Genomic DNA, 17,101 nt, shown 5'->3' with positions numbered 1-17,101 from the left:
AGGGACACACAAGAGCTGCTAGCCCTGGAGGGAACATAGGTACAGAGTCATAGAGGGGCAATACTGGACACAAGAGAAGAGATAGGGGCACAGGGGAGATGCTGGAAAAGGTGGATAGGGAGTCACAGAAAATATGAATGCAGGACACAAGAGAAAGAAGAAATGTCAAAAGGACAGGAGCCCTGAAGAGAATTAGGAAAAAGAAAAGCAGAAGAGACTTAAGACCAAAGCAAAACTCAGAAAAAAAGATAGGAAAAAAGTATTAATTACTTTATTAATATATCAACTTTTGGAAATGTGCATCCTTCTCCCACCCCCCCTCCAAACCCCACTACCTTGAGAATGTTAGTACTCTATAACAGTTATAGAAAAAGAAGGATTTTCATAACAACCGCTAAAAGATTGGAGATTGACTACTGGGGCAGATAGGGACAAATGCTTGAGTACCTGAATGTAAACCACTTAGGCTATAAGTGGTATATAAATACTGGAAATAAATAAAATGCCAAAGCCTATGGATCATTACCCTGATTCTTTCAGTGGACTTACATGATATTGCTTATAATGCAAATTTCGCCAGGTGGTTCCAATACAGTGCCTTATCTTCACACCCTTTTACATTTTTTATATTCTACTGTGTAAAAAATATAGGGGTAGATATTCAGTTAGTGGTGGTCAGCATTTTGCTGACAGCTTTATGCCTGTATATTCAGTGCTGGGCCATTTCTGGGCTCTGGCATTGAATATCCATGCATTTGTGGTGGGCTAAAACTTAACTGGTTAAGTATAATATTTGGCACTTAGCACCCACAGTCCTATATGCGTGGGTTTTTTTTTTTTTTAGCCAGTTAACGACATTTTCCATGGCACTGTCGGATTACGTTCCACATAGTATGCCTGGATAGTCCCAGACAAATAATTTAAACAGCCAGGAGCTATTTCTGGCTGGTTAAATTGGTTTGAAGATTGACCCCATAATTCAAAATGCATAAATTGGGAGTTTGTTGTGCTAATCTACATTTTCTTTCCTCCTCCAAACTCGCTACCTGTTCCTCTGATCGAATTCTCCCTCATCTACTCAGCACTCTCTCTCCTACTGTCATCCCTTCTGTCAGATTCTTAAATTTTCACTTTCCACTGCATCCATTCCTGATGGCTCACACACTCCCCCAGTGATCACTGACCCCCCCCACACACACACACACTGCCATAAATATTAGAATAAAAATGTACATGCCTGTCTCTAGAACATCAGCACCTGCTATATGAAAGCCTAGCAGAGTTGCATACAGGTGTCTTAAGTAGCCGGGGGGGGGGGGGGGGAGGGGGGAGCTGATGAACCATAGAGAGGAGGACCCAGGCCCACAAGCCACTGTAACCACTACATTCATGATTGAAAATGTTAGGCCACCAATAAAAACCAAAACCCTACTATAATGCCATATAGGTGGCACCTGCAGCCATAAGGGCTATTGGGATTGTAGACATGTGGGTATAGTGTGTTTTGGGGGGCTCACCATAACCTATAAGAGAGTGCTGGTGAGATGTTTGTGGTACCCTTTTTGTAACGTTCACAGCAGTGCCATGTAAAGTGCTCCACTGCTATATTGCCATGTCTAGGTGGCCAGTCCATCACAATGCTAGCCCCTCCCATGTCTAAATGGTCTTATTCTGGGCATTTGGGACTTGGGATTAATTTTTGGTTGAAAATGTGGTATAAAGATAGACGTACTGGTGGTCTGGATGATCAATGGCATGGATGTCAAGACGATTTTTGCAAAAAAATTATTCTAGATGTATTTTTTGAGAATGGACATTGTACCACTGCCGACTTTGGGCATCTAGCACCATATGTCCAAATTGGACTTAGATTTTTCTTTTGATTATGCCCCCTCCCCCCCCCCCCCAGGCCCTTACAAACTTAACAGCTGTTGAGACTTCATTGCTACATCATAGGCTTTTACTGAGTTTTGATAAAACAATAGTCTGCTGGTTTACAGGCAGGTCATTTGGTCTTTGATTCTCATATTTGGGTACTCCCAACCAGTGGACAACTTTACTTCCAAGCCCCCAATTCCACTGAAATTCTAATAAAGGAGGAACATAGCCTCCCCTTCCCACTGTTACCCATTTTCATCCTTCTCTCCTATCATCAAATCTGTTTTTATTGATAGACAAAGATATAGCAATTGTAACAAGAAACTCGCAACAATTAGGGGTTACAAAACCGCAAAGTATGTACAATTTGGCCACAAGTATCAAACTTTAACCCTGCCTCCCCTCCCCCCCAGCCAAAGAAACAACCAGAGAAACCCCAGAAACTACTGCAGAGAATCTACAAAACACAAATAGTAGAATAATTACAGGATATTCAAGAGCCAAGGCTAACAGATAACTGTATGAACACTGGTGGCCTGACTCTTATGGCCGAACCAGCTAGATATATACAGCTCTCGAATTCCAACCTCCCCAGACTCCCCAACCCCCCCCCTCGAAAATGAGATGATGGAGCACCCCCTCCCCCCCCCCCCAAAGAGGAAAGAGAATTTAACACATCACTATGCACTCTAGGAGAAAGGAAAAAAAATATATATACTTCCCACACTTGAAGAAAAAAGTCTTCCACTTTGGTGTAAGTTTAGCATATTTAAGTTCCAATAGCATCAAAGCATGAAGCCTGCTTCTCCAGTCCCAGAAAGAATGGGCTTCCTCAGTTATCCATACAGACAAGACAATGTATTTTGGCATGAGAGTAAGACATTTCTACGTCCCCCTACTAAGAGCTTTGATTTTGGGATGTATGACAACATAAAATTGTATGGATATTCACCAGAATGTTTTGTGGGTTATTTTCAGGTGATTGCAATTCTGCCTATTTACCTGCAGGTGGCAGATTTGCATATGAAATACAAGTACTGTATAGGTACAACTGCTGATCAAAATGGTTTGTTTGTCCAAATAGGATCCTATTGTGCTTTAAAATTTTAGTATTTTGAAACCAGCATAAAGCCCACCACCAGGGTGGAATATCTGAACTACCAGGCATGGTTTTTAAAACAGGTCTACTTTTTAAATAAGAATCTGGACAAGGGTACAAAACTGCATGTGTAATTTACAGAATACAGTGGTACCTTGGACTATGAGCATAATCCATTCCAGGAGCATGCTCGTAATCCAAAATGCTTGTTTATCAAAGCGAGTTTATCCATAGGAAATAATGGAAACTCGCTTTGATACGTTCCCGGCGAGAGGGAGAATTAGAAGTCCTTGAGCATGCGCAGATGCATGCTCAAGGCAGGCAGGCAGATGCCGGAGGTGTCAGGTCAAAAGCGTGCCGGGACAAAGGCGCGCTTTGTCTATGAACCGAAGCCGGAAGCCAGAAGATCTTCTAGGCAGGATAAGGAGGCACTTCTAAGACTATTTTTTTAGGCTTAAAGAAGTGACCTTAGAAAGTAAGATTTTTTCCAGTCACCTCGAAAACAACTCAGACCAGGAGAAAGGGGTTCCTTGAATTAAGGCAACACGTGCTTGCCCTGGAAGCAAAATGCCAATTAAGATATCCATGCAAGTGTATGATCCAACTGGATCAAAATTTCTATATTTTTTTGAATCCTCTCAGTTGCAATTTTTTTCTCGAAGGAAAAGGAGTATTATTGCCTAGCGCCTCAGTATGAAGCATTTCCAAATAGACCCCAATTAAATAGATCCATGTAATTTAGAAGATGTAAAAATAAAAACAACAGACTGTGGATGTTCTGAAAGATGATTTTTATTTGCTTTTCACAATAAAAGTCTGAATAAGTAATACACATATGATAGTCCTGACGGACCCTACACGGTCTGTATTTCGGCGAGACTACCTTCCTCAGGGGCCCAGATGTTGTAGGGTACAAAGATAAAAATATGAGCAAAACAATGTACATGTCTTTGAGCATAAAACCTGAAAATGGCTTGAAATCACTGCAATTTTACGCGCTACTCTACTTGTTTCAAGCCATTTTCAGGTTTTATGCTCAAAGACACGTACAATATTTTGCTCATATTTTTATCTTTGTACCCTACATCATCTGGACCCCTGAGGAAGGCGGCCTCGCTGAAACACAGACTGTGTAGGGTCCATCGGGACAATCATACGTGTATTACTTATTTAGACTTTTATTTGTATTGTGAAGAGCGAATAAAAATACATCTTTCAGAACATCCACAGTCTGTTGTTTTTATCTTTGGATTGTTTTTACTGTGGAACATTGGGTCTTCCTTTTTGTTTTGTTGTGTTGCAAATTAGAAGATGTACGAATTTGATTTGTATATGAACATTTTTTTCTTTCAATATTCTCTCTAAATGTGAATTGTCTTCTCATATGTGAACTATATAAGGCTGAGCAATTTTAAGTTTTGAGGTCTGATAACCTAATTCTATATTTCTTTTTGATGTTAAAATGTGGCAAAAGTCTTCATTTTTATTCATAATGTTTGATGTATAAGAATAAATGGATAAATAAATAATAATTTTTAAAAAAGCCCTTCCCTGAATTTTTTGAGGTTCAGGGTAGTTCCCTGGGCTATTTTTATGCGAGATTGCTGCCATGGCGGCTCTCGTGAATTTTCTTGATTTTATTTTAAAAGCCTCTATTTGCCTCAAAACCTCTTGATTTTTATTAAGATTGTCAGGAATGGACTCCTCTTGCTATTCAACCCCTATATCATTCCAGCTTTGCACTGTGTGCCACAGGGCAAGTGAGGGAGAGACTGAAGCCATATGCTCAACCTCCTCTGAGATCTCTAGGGCTGGGGAACTGCAAGGAGCCTGTGGTTTAGTTAAAAAAAAAAAAAAAAAATCAAATTCATTCTGGAGTTCCAAACTAGCAAAGGAGCCAAATTCAGGTGCGTGGAAGCTGCGGAGCCCAAGAGGCCTGTCTAAGACCCTGCAGGGATCCTAGGGGCCTTCAGTACCAGCTTTTACCCCAGACTTTGTTAATCTCCTATGGAAAGCCTACTTGGCTTGTTGGGGCCTCCTTGCGTTATCTACAAGCACACCAGTGCTGGCCCAAGGGAAGATTTTCCCTCAGAGTGCCTCCATTCTGGAAAGGAGCCTGCCTCTGGGCCAGCAAGACCAGCTGGAGAAGGACTGGGAGAACTGGAGGTCAGATTCCGTGCCTTTAATTTCCCAGAGCAAGATTTCACTTGGGGATTTGGGTTCTCTTATACGGAATGGAAGTCAAGAGGCAGTGGTGACTTTGGACCAGGGGGAGGACCCCCTCAGTTCGTTGATTCTTCAAGTCAACAACTGTGATGCACATTATTACATACTCCCTGAGGGAGTTGAAACTGGAATCTCAGCAGCCATCCACTTCACACTGCACGGTCATGAGCGGCACTAATTCTCAGACCACTTTTTTTCACACGAATCCAGAATCACTTTGTTAGTCACAGATCAGTGGGAGACCCCGGAGGATACATTATGGGTAGCCAGCACTATGTCTAGGCTTTACCTTATAGCTCCTTAATTTCAACAACTTTTTGTTCAGCTGAAAGTGGATTCCACAGTGGCTCAGGTTACCAAACGTACCTCCTTGCATAGTGAAGGAGGTGTGATGCTAAAGGAAGCACAGGATCAAAAGGTGGATGTGGTCCTAAAGAGGCAATTTTGAGGCCCTGGCTTTGGGGATCAAAGATACAGTGAGCAGCCTTGTTTGTGGCATGGTCATGCCACACTAGATTAGAAGCTGGTAGAACACTCCAAGGATATGGATATGAATCTTGACAATATTCTGCTCCAGTGTTTGAAACTTTCATAGTTTGCCAAAGCCTATTTGTGTGGATCATTTAGGTAAAGGTACTAGTAACTAAATGCTGTGAGCTCTGCCACTGATGCTGATACCAGTTAAGCCAGGCAATATGGACTGCAAGAAATATGAGAACGTTAAAAGTAATAGGAAATGTTGCTATTTGAATCTGTCTAATTTATTCAGACCTGATTATTTGGGCAAACTGCAAAACTAAACCTGCAAAACAACCAGGACGAGGGAAGTCATCTTGCCACTGTATCGAGCGATGGTGCGTCCGCATCTGGAATACTGCGTTCAATATTGGTCGCCGTACCTCAAGAAGGACATGGCGGTACTCGAGAGAGTCCAAAGGAGAGCAACGAAACTGGTGAGAGGGCTGGAACACTGCCCGTACGCCGAGAGGTTGGATAGGCTGGGGCTCTTCTCTCTGGAGAAGAGGAGGCTCAGGGGAGATATGATAGAGACCTTCAAGACCATGAGGGGCATAGAGAGGGTGGACAGGGACAGATTCTTCAGGCTGAAGGGGACAACAGGTACGAGGGGGCATTCGGAGAAACTGAAGGGAGATAGGTTCAGAACAAACGCAAGGAAGTTTTTTTTCACCCAGAGGGTCGTGGACACTTGGAATGCGCTACCGGAGGAGGTGATCGGGCAGAGTACGGTACAGGGATTCAAACAGAGACTGGATGGATTCCTGAGGGATAAAGGGATCGTGGGATACTGAGAAAGCTAACCAGAAAATAAGTGTAGAAACCCGACCAGGTCGTGCATGTGCAAGACCGGAGGGCTAGGACTTTGATGGGAAGATAGGACTCAATAGGAAACCAAGGTGGCATGGGGGCCCTTTCTGGTGATTTGGACAGGTCGTGACCTGTTTGGGCCGCCGCGGGAGCGGACTGCTGGGCAGGATGGACCTATGGTCTGACCCGGCGGAGGCACTGCTTATGTTCTTATGTTCTTAACTGCCTTCTCAAACTGTAGTCAGGTGCATTGTGGAAAGCAACAGTATGGTTATGCACATTGAAAGTGTTTCCTGGAGGAGCTAGAGAAACTCTGATGATATAGGCCCCACAGGTGAACCTATCCAAACGATAGAAACTGAAAATGTAAGTTAGAATTATTTGTTTTCTCTTCTTTCCTCTGTTATAATTTGTTTGATGCAAGGAATAGGCCAGCCATAATTTATAAGAATTTTTTAAATATATATCTTTATTCATTTTGAAGCCAAAAATAAGTGCAACATATTATCCAATCATATTACACTCTAATAGCACGTAAATTCAATCAAAATTGTCATCTATAACAAATACCTATATCACACCCCCCTCCCAATCTTCATATTCAAAAATTGCACTCAAATTAAAAATTAAAAATATTTTCCAATCCACCCTGGACATACATGATCAAGGGGCAAAATCAACCATCACTCTTTGTAAAATTTTGTCAATGGCTCCCAAATATCCAGAAACTTCTTATAATGTCCCTGCTGCATAGCCATAATACGTTACATTTTAAAGACGTGACACAGAGACTCCCACCTAAAGGTATAGTTCAATCGATCCCAGTTTTTCCAATTCCTTAAAATAAGCTGCGTGGCAACCCCTGTCATAATAAAGAGAAGTTTGTTATTGTGAGATGATATTTAACTTTTAGCTCTCATTAAAGTGGATTTATAAGAAAATTGAAAATAGTGAAACCTTACAGATGTTCAAGTCTACCACTACCAGGCCTCAAACTCCGAGAGGGAGGTTTTTGGTTCAAAAGTACAGATCTTGTAGGCAAGCTCATATCATTACTACTGGAGGAAGATTTAGTAGCTCCTATCCCTCTACAGCTGCTGCAAACGTGCTATTTTAATTTTGTAACACCGCTTTAAATTTGATTAAGGCGGGATATCAAATTTTAATAAACCTTGGAGCTCTACAATAGCACATTTTTATTAGAGTTGGACAACTGGATGGCTTGGTCCCGAAAGATCTTAGAGTCACAGTAACTATTCTTTACGCTTTGTTTATGTGGAGTTGTGTTTCTTTTTTGCTTTACTTAGTTGTAAACCACTATGATGGCGCTCTAAATAGTGATTGTATCAAATTTTAAATATTACAGGTAGCAGAAATGCACTTATATTTTAAGGCATGATTACATACACCAACCCTAGAGATCAGGGGTATCAAATGCCAATTCTTGAGGGCCGCAATCCAGTCGGGTTTTCAGGATTTCCCCCAATCTATTTGCATACACTGCTTTCATTGTATGCAAATAGATCTCTTGCGTATTCATTGGGGAAATCCTGAAAACCCGACTGGATTGCGGCCCTCAAGGATTGGCATTTGACACCCCTGCTATAGATGGAGTAAATATCCATGCCTAGATGTTAGCTGGAATGCATGCAAATTATAGTAGTCTATAATTTATGTGAGTATTTGTGTGCCTGGACTATGTGCATTGGTTTTATATCCTGTCCTCCCCAGAGGGCTCAGAACAGGTTATGAATTAGCATTCACAGTTTTACAATATTACAATTACATAGGGTTACATGGCTTTGCAGTCAGGGTATGGAGTTTGAGGGATCTATCAAATGGCACAAGCTAGCACATATGTTCCATAGGGATTGAACTGGTTTAGCATAGACAAGAAAGATGTGACAAAAAATTTGGCTACCAAGGCGAACAATCTAAACACAAATGTTCCATAGGAAATGAGCTAGCTAGCATAGGCATGATGGACCTGACATGTAATTTGGCTACCATGATGTGCCGCCTACGGCATTGCTCTTACAAGGTTATTTACACATGTAAATGACTTGACTATCACCATTTGCAAACATTTCTGCTGCCTAAGTCTAGGTCAGGGGTAGGCAATTCCGGTCCTTGAGAGCCACAGGCATGTCAGGTTTTCAGGATATCCACAATGAATATGTATGAGATGGATTTGCATGCCCTGCCTCCTTGAGATGCAAATCTATCTCATGCATATTGACTGTGGAGATCCTGAAAACCTGACCTGCCTGTGGCTCTCGAGGACCGGAATTGCCTACCCCTGGTCTAGGTCAGTGATTCCCAACCCTGTCCTGGAGGAACACCAGGCCAATCGGGTTTTCAGGCTAGCCCTAATGAATATGCATGAGAGAGATTTGCATATGATGGAAGTGATAGGCATGCAAATTTGCTTCATGCATATTCATTAGGGCTAGCCTGAAAACCCAATTGGCCTGGTGTTCCTCCAGGACAGGGTTGGGAATCACTGGTCTAGGTGACTCTTTAGAGCAGTGGTTCCCAACCCTGTCCTGGAGGAACACCAGGCCAATTGGGTTTTCAGGCTAGCCCTAATGAATATGCATGAAGCAAATTTGCATGCCTATCACTTCCATCATATGCAAATCTCTCTCATGCATATTCATTAGGGCTAGCCTGAAAACCTGATTGGCCTGGTGTTCCTCCAGGAAAGGGTTGGGAATCACTGCTTTAGAGAATCACCTCCTATTTGCCACACGGTGAGCACTTCAGAACATGATTCCTTGTTTCACAAAGAAATGTCTGTATCCAAAAAGATCCCACTTGAAATAGCCCCTGTTTTAACATTCAAAACGTTACATTTAATTGGGAAACTTGGCATTTAAAAGATATTTGGTCAATATGTCAGTTATTGCAGAATAATATTGTGAGGTTGTTTTAAATATTATCAAACAGATTTTGTGCTTTCTATATGCAATATTACCAATGTCGTTTTACACGTAAGAATTTGTGTTCAGATGTGCCCTAGCTCTTGTCTAATGGATGGAAATTAGAAGACAGTTGTTTTGGTTACATGGTTTCTTCAGAAGCTGTTTCGCTGATTCTATCTAATAAACATTGCGCAGCAGGTACAAAAAAAAGTTTAGAAAATGAGTCTGCAGGATACATTGTCTAACGCAGAGTGGGGAGGTTCTGGTCATTGTCTTTACCTGTCTGCCTCTTTGACCTAATGCTTATTTTTTTCCGTACTAGTAAAAGTGGCCAGGTTTCTGAGGAAAAAGCTGAGTTCTGCTTCTCTAAATCTAATTCTGGCACACTGTCACATTTGTTCAATTATTGCCCAATGAAGCCGACGGCACAGTGCACAGCGGCTGCTAAGAGAGCGAATAGAATGCTAGGTATAATCAAGAAAGGTATTACAACCAGGACGAAAGAAGTCATCCTGCCGTTGTATCGGGCGATGGTGCGTCCGCATCTGGAGTACTGCGTCCAATATTGGTTGCCGTACCTTAAGAAGGACATGGCGTTACTCGAGAGAGTTCAGAGGAGAGCGACACGTCTGATTAAAGGGATGGAAAACCTTTCATACGCTGAGAGATTGGAGAAACTGGGTCTCTTTTCCCTGGAGAAGAGGAGACTTAGAGGGGATATGATAGAGACTTACAAGATCATGAAGGGCATAGAGAGAGTAGAGAGGGACAGATTCTTCAAACTTTCAAAAAATAAAAGAACAAGAGGGCATTCAGAAAAATTGAAAGGGGACAGATTCAAAATGAATGCTAGGAAGTTCTTCTTTACCGAACGTGTGGTGGACACCTGGAATGCGCTTCCAGAGGATGTAATAGGGCAGAGTACAGTACCGGGGTTTAAGAAAGGATTGGACAATTTCCTGCTGAAAAAGGGGATAGAAGGGTATAGATAGAGGATTACTACACAGGTCCTGGACCTGTTGGGCCGCCGCGTGAGCGGGCTGCTGGGCACGATGGACCCCAGGTCTGACCCAGCAGAGGCATTGCTTATGTTCTTATGTTAAGTGTGATAGAACTTTGGATAGGATATGAGATCGAGTTTTGAACATACATAATGGATTCTATCCGGAAATCTCTAGCAATTAGGATGATAATATCTAAGGAAAAATCCCTTCTAGTTAGTTACCATTGTAGAGGCACTTGGGTTCTGCTGCACTTATAAAAATGCTCAGCAGCTACCTTTAGTGAATCTACCAGGCTGAGTAAGACTTTCTGACGATATATTTTCACAGCTTCTGAAACGAAGAGCTGGCTCTCCTGCCTGTGATTGACAGTGATAGGAGAAGACACCATTGAAAGGAAAATGTTTTGGTCTAAATCAGGGGTGTCCAACCTGCGGCCCCGTGAAGTATTTTGTGCGGCCCTGGCTGAGGGCGATGCAGTGTTTTCCTCTGCTACCCCCCGGGTGTTTACTATCTTGCCGGCTCCCTCCTCTGTCTTGCTGCAGCGTTTGTGCGGCCTCAGAAAATTTTTTTTCGGACAATGTGGCCCAGGAAAGCCAAAAAGTTGGACACCCATGGTCTAAATACAAAACTCAGATTATCCTTCTCTTTGGCTCCTGCGGCCCAGCCTCTGTACCACTACTGCAAGGGGAGAGGCTTTGCTCCGCTTGCCACACTAAGACCCGCTTTTGCAAAGGTGCGTTAGCCATTTTAGCATGCACTAAATCTATGCACACGCTAAACGCTAACACGCCCATTATAAGTCTATGGATGTGTTACCATTTAGCGTGCGCTAAATCGGCTAACGTGCCTTTGTAAAAAGGGGCCTAAAATACAGCTAAGAGAGTCTCTGACTATCACAGCCAATGTAGCTGGAGAAAGAAAGGAGTGGAGTACATCTAACAAAGCTTTTTCTGAAATAGGAAGAACAGAAAATTGGTTTAAAGCTTTTTTCCTAAACAGAGAATATCTCGTCAAAAAAGATGACATCCTCTCCGACAACTGGAAGGCCTTCTGCGGAGTACCACAGTGCTCTCCACTTTCCCCTATATTATTTAACCTATTTATGAGCTCACTTGGAGATATTAAATTCAGTGATGAGTGCATTATGTCATATGCAGATGACATCCTTCTCCTTATCTCAAAAACTAATAACCAAACTGATACTACCCCAAAAAAAATCTCAGACAACATAGACAAAATACAAATTTGGGCAACCAACAACAAACTAAAGCTAAATGCCTCTAAAACCAAAGTACTTTACTTTCAAACCCCACAACAGACCCCTCTGACAAACATCACTCTCCAAATGGGTAAAACCCTTGCAGTAGGCAAATCCTCCAAAGTTCTGGGCTGTATTTTGGACTCCATACTATCTTTTTATTTTTTGTTAATCTTTATTCATTTTTAAAATTCACAATAAGTGTAACATATAATACAATAATTTATACTTTAAAATCACTTAATATATCATCAAATTCTAACTCGCATCAAATATCCCCCTTCCCTTATACCCAACAGTTATTCATAAACAAAAGAAATCATAAAATATTCCCACACACACACACCCCACCCCACCCTGGACATGTATGAATACTATCAATGGAACTGCAAATCTCCAACCTTTGGAAGTAAACCTTCCACGGGCATCAACATCACCCTTATCCACAAAATGCAACTCATACAAAACACGGCTATAAGACTCATTTTCAAACTGAAAAAATACGACTCCATCTCTAACTACCTCAAATAACGTCACTGGATACCCATCTCTTCTCACATAAAATTCAAAACCTCCTGCATTATATACCACAAACTCTACAGAAACTCCACTGCACCACTAATTCACCTTGGCATGGTCCACTTCATGCAGACATCTTGACAGGTTACAATTGAACCTCCCCACTACAAAAAAAAATCTCAAATACAAATGCATAGTCCACTCAATGTTCAAATTTACGGGTGTGAAAACCTGAAATGATCTCACAAGAACCATCAGAACTGAACCTAACTGCACCATGTTTCATAAGAAACTAAAGACCCTTCTTTTCAACTTCACATACTCTACCAACAACTAAGTACAACACTTTTCAATGCTGAGCTCTTTATTTTATTACCATCTAGGAACCATTTAAATCAGCTAAATATCAGTTAATGACTGTAACAGACTCCACTACCCAGTTATCGTATAATAATACAAGTACTTTCTTGCTGTACTTTATTCCTCCTCTAAATGTTTTTTCATGTCCTTCCCGCAGCTCCTCTGAGCAGTACCTTACTACCTCTTTCTCTACACGGAACGACATCCTCTTCCTTGAGAACTCCCAAAGTTCTTATGTACCTCTAATACATCCTAGTATTGTAATGTTGATCTTAGCTACTCTGCAGTGTACTAAATAGTTCTCCTTTTCTGTTCTGTAAGTCACCTTGAAGCTTTGTAGGCATAGTGCAATGTCAGATTAGATTAGATCTAACAGAAGCTACAAAGGCTGCTGAATCTCCACAAGGAGAAAGTCTTCCATCACAATCCTGCCATGAAAGAATGGGTAACAAAACCAAGCCTGAAGAAACCAGTGGAGGGGCCAAGGAGGAGAAATTACTAGACAAAGAACCCCAGCAGTGTATCTAATAGGAAAGAGAACATCCGCTGAGGACCTTTTACCTGAAGGCTGAGAGAGACCTACTACTGTACAGCAATTTACAAGGGCAGCTTTCCTCCTAAGAAAGTAAAGTGAAACTCTATCAGGGCAGGGTTGTTCTAAGAAAATATATTAAAGACTGTATAAATAAGTATTTGAAATAATGTTATTCTACTCACTGTTTATACTGTATTTAATGGTGTGCATTTGTCCCACAATTTTTCTGCTTCATCCAAGTTTAAGTAGGTCTTTGGTTCAGGATAGTAACGGTTGACCTGGACTGACGAAGTGGATGAAAGGAAAATTCTGAGTGACTGGATTATCGTGCCAGTCATGCTGGTCCTGGGCCTGAGCCCACAAACGCTAAAAATTACTTAAGGTAACCTGCCTTGATGATCACTGGACAAACAAGGGTTACACCATTAAATTCATTCTGAATAGCTGGAAAGAAATACTTCTAGATTTTCATGTGTGGTGTAATACAGTTTTGTTTATAAATGTGAGAAGGTAATTATAGGAAAACAAATGTGGTTCTTTCATTGGAAAAATATGGGGAAACCAGCGCTTACTTAGGGCTCCTTTTACTAAGGTGTGATAGAGCATTAACGCGCGGAGTAGTGTGCGTGCTACAATGCCGTGCGCGCTAGATGCTAACGCCTCCATAGAGCTTGCATTAGTATTTTCATCTATCGTGCGCTTTTGCACGCGGTAATCTTCAGCGTGCGCTAAAAATGCTAGCGCACTTTAGTAAAAGGAGCCCCTAGTGTTATATCTCTCTGACTACCCAATATAACTATAAGCAGGGGTCTCAAAGTCCCTCCTTGAGGGCCGCAATCCAGTCGGGTTTTCAGGATTTCCCCAATGAATATGCATGAGATCTATGTGCATGCACTGCTTTCAATGCATATTCATTGAGGAAATCCTGAAAACCCAACTAGATTGCGGCCCTCAAGGAGGGACTTTGAGATCCCTTAACTATAGCATTGTCATAAGACTATTAGGTTTCTAATTTCTTATGTTATAAAAAAAATTCAGTAATACGACTTGAACACAAAAGGTAAAGATCTTTCTAGCTTTCTGATTTAAGATGATTCTTCTCTTTCTATTCTGGCAAGTGTATACCTGCTTCTTTTGTATTAACACTTTAATGTGTTTCTCTTTCATCTACCCTAACAATTGCTGCCTTGGTACTGCTATCCCTATTTCAGTCCTTTCAAAGCAGTAGATGCCTTTACAACTGAGCATTTATTTTTGGTGGAAAATGAATGCCACCCAGTTGCTTGCATATAATAGGACTAGTAGGCATGGAAATTTCTCTCATGCATATTCATTACAGATATCCTAAAAACATTGGTAGCCCTCAAGGGCTGAGAATGAAAACCACTGCTTTGGCTTGGTACAAGTAGCTAGGGACCAGGATTTCAAACTTAAAGGAGAAATAAATGTCTTTAAAGGGTTTGGAATAGACATGACTTGACAAGTAAGATAGGCTAGTACTTGGGTTTGAATTTTCACATAGATGCAGGGCAACAAATTTCAGGTTGGTAAATGTTTCACGTGATTGAGTCCCCACATCCCCATCACCTGCTCAAATAAAAAGCACGTGTCCTGAAGGAAAGAGATCTTTTTAGCCTTGAGTTTATGTGAGGCCAGATAATTTTAGGGTGATAATGGACTTCTGCCTCTTCTTTGACCATCAAGGACTTTCTCCTCTGAGCCATATCCAACCTTCTATTTGACGTGATAGAAACCTAAATTTGTCACTGCTGTTGCTGGGGAGCTTTGACTCTACTCCAGCAGTTGCACTATTACAGCTGTGGCTCTGTAGCTATGAGACCTGAGCAGGTAGTCAAACTGGCCTCATTTTGGCATGCTGTGGAAGCATCACACAGCGGTAAGAGAAGCCACTCCTCACTCTAAATTCATCTCTCCCTTAGTAACACCAGCACAAATGAAGACATTTTGAAGGAGTTTGTCCTTAGGTGAAGAGGCTAGGAGAAATGGAGAAACAAAAGTGCTGTGATCTTGAGATCCTCATAAAAATCAAATAAACAAGTACAATTTGAATGAGAAGTAAAATAAAGAGTGCTTCTCATGAATGTTCACAAATGGCAAATCTTCCATTTTTTTTTTTTTTTACACTTTTCAAAGATTAAAAAGCTTTGAAATATCTAATGGTCTGACTGACTCCATACAGTATCATTTTTGGTACCTGGATACTTAGGGCTCCTTTTACTGAGGTGCGCTAGCGTTTTTAGCACGCGCTAACCATGCACTAAATGAAAAATACTAGTGTAAGCTCTATGGAGGCGTTAGCATTTAGCACATGCGGTATTGTAGCGTGCACGAAGCGTGCGCTAAAACCACTAGCACACCTTAGTAAAAGGAGCCCTTAATTTTTAAGACCTCCTCTTGGTTGGATTTTTTTTTTTTTTTTTTAAATCTTAGCCTTTGAGGGTGATGTATTAAAAGTTCTAATTTGCCAACTTTAATTTTCTTTTTGTTGTTGTTGTTGTTGTTGAACTGTCCTTTCACTACAGCCAGTGAAACTTACCAACACTGGTGGCTATCATTGCAGCTTCATTATTATAGCTCTGCACTGGCCTTTGTTTCCAGTTCTACATACAGTACTCTTGTTACCGCAATGCTGTAAACGTGTGAGCAGCATAGAAGGATGTCTTTCTGTGATATCTAACCCATGATATTCCTTCACAAATTAGACCCCTTGTTAAAGAAACTAGTCTGACTGCCCTTCCTCAAGAGGCTACCAACATGTTAAACCTAGGATTTGGAACTCTAATAACAAATGCTTTTTGGAACTTATGACTACTGTTAGTTACTGAGATTCTGAACAACAACAGATGGAGAAGTAGCCTAATGGTTAGTGCAGTGAGCTGAGAAAGAGGGCAGAGGGGGAGAGGCAAACTGGGTTTAATTTCCACTTTGGTTCCTTGCAACCCTGGGTAAGTCATACAATTCTTAGATTGTAAGCCCTCTAGGGACAGAGAAAAAAAAAATATATATACAGTACACTACTACTATCAGTCATGTCTGACCCTTGGATACTCTGTAGGCTAGTCCTCACCATGCTTCCTTGTTTCCCACAGCTTCTTTCAATTGTTTGATGTTCATTCCCATGTCATTCTTGATGGTATCCAGCCAACGGGCATTTGGTCTACCCTGCTTCCTTTTAACAAAGACCATTCTGAATAGCATCTCCTTTTCTAGTGAATTTGCCCTTATCACGTGTCCATAATAGGTCAATTTCTGCCTGGTAATCTTGCCTTCCAGGGCCAACTCTGGGTTTATATGATCAAGAACATCTTTGGGTTTGGGAAAGACCATGAAACTCTATGGTGAAGGTTTTTATGGAATAGGCCACCAGGTCTTTCCCGAACCCAAAGATGTTCTTGATATATATATATATATATGTAAAATATATTTGGTTGTACCACAGAAAGATTATAAAGTTGTGGCCAAAGATTTGTAACCAAGCAGTTTTCAACAGTACCACACTGGATTCTTGATTATTAATATTGTTTTGGCCTAAATACTGTATATTAAGAATCTAATAATTTTTTTTTTTTTTAACCCAAACAATCTGGAAATCTACCATTTCTGTTATTCCAGATTGGGGTTGAAGGAGCTGGGACTATCATCCCTAGTTATGTTGAGAAAGAACAAAGATGTAGCATAACATGGGAGCTGGAAGACAGTTTGATGGAAAGATGTCATGGTCAATGATGGTGCTCTTAGGTAAAGTAGCATGGGGAAACTGCCACAGAAATTAAAACTGCTATTGCCAACTGAATTCTAGGCCTTGCTCTCTTTTTTTCCCCTCTCTCCCATTCCTTCAGAGTGATTTAATATGCTTTTGAAGTATGTATGGACATGTTTACAAAGTGGCAGTTGCTTGGTTGGGCTTGGTTGATTAATCACAGTCATACTTCCCTGGTGAATTTTTCCTCA

Source organism: Geotrypetes seraphini, chromosome 1 (assembly GCF_902459505.1).
Source record: "Geotrypetes seraphini chromosome 1, aGeoSer1.1, whole genome shotgun sequence".
Taxonomy (NCBI): Eukaryota; Metazoa; Chordata; class Amphibia; order Gymnophiona; family Dermophiidae; genus Geotrypetes; species Geotrypetes seraphini.
The sequence above is the reverse complement of the archived record's forward strand: the minus strand, read 5'-3'. Positions refer to the sequence as shown.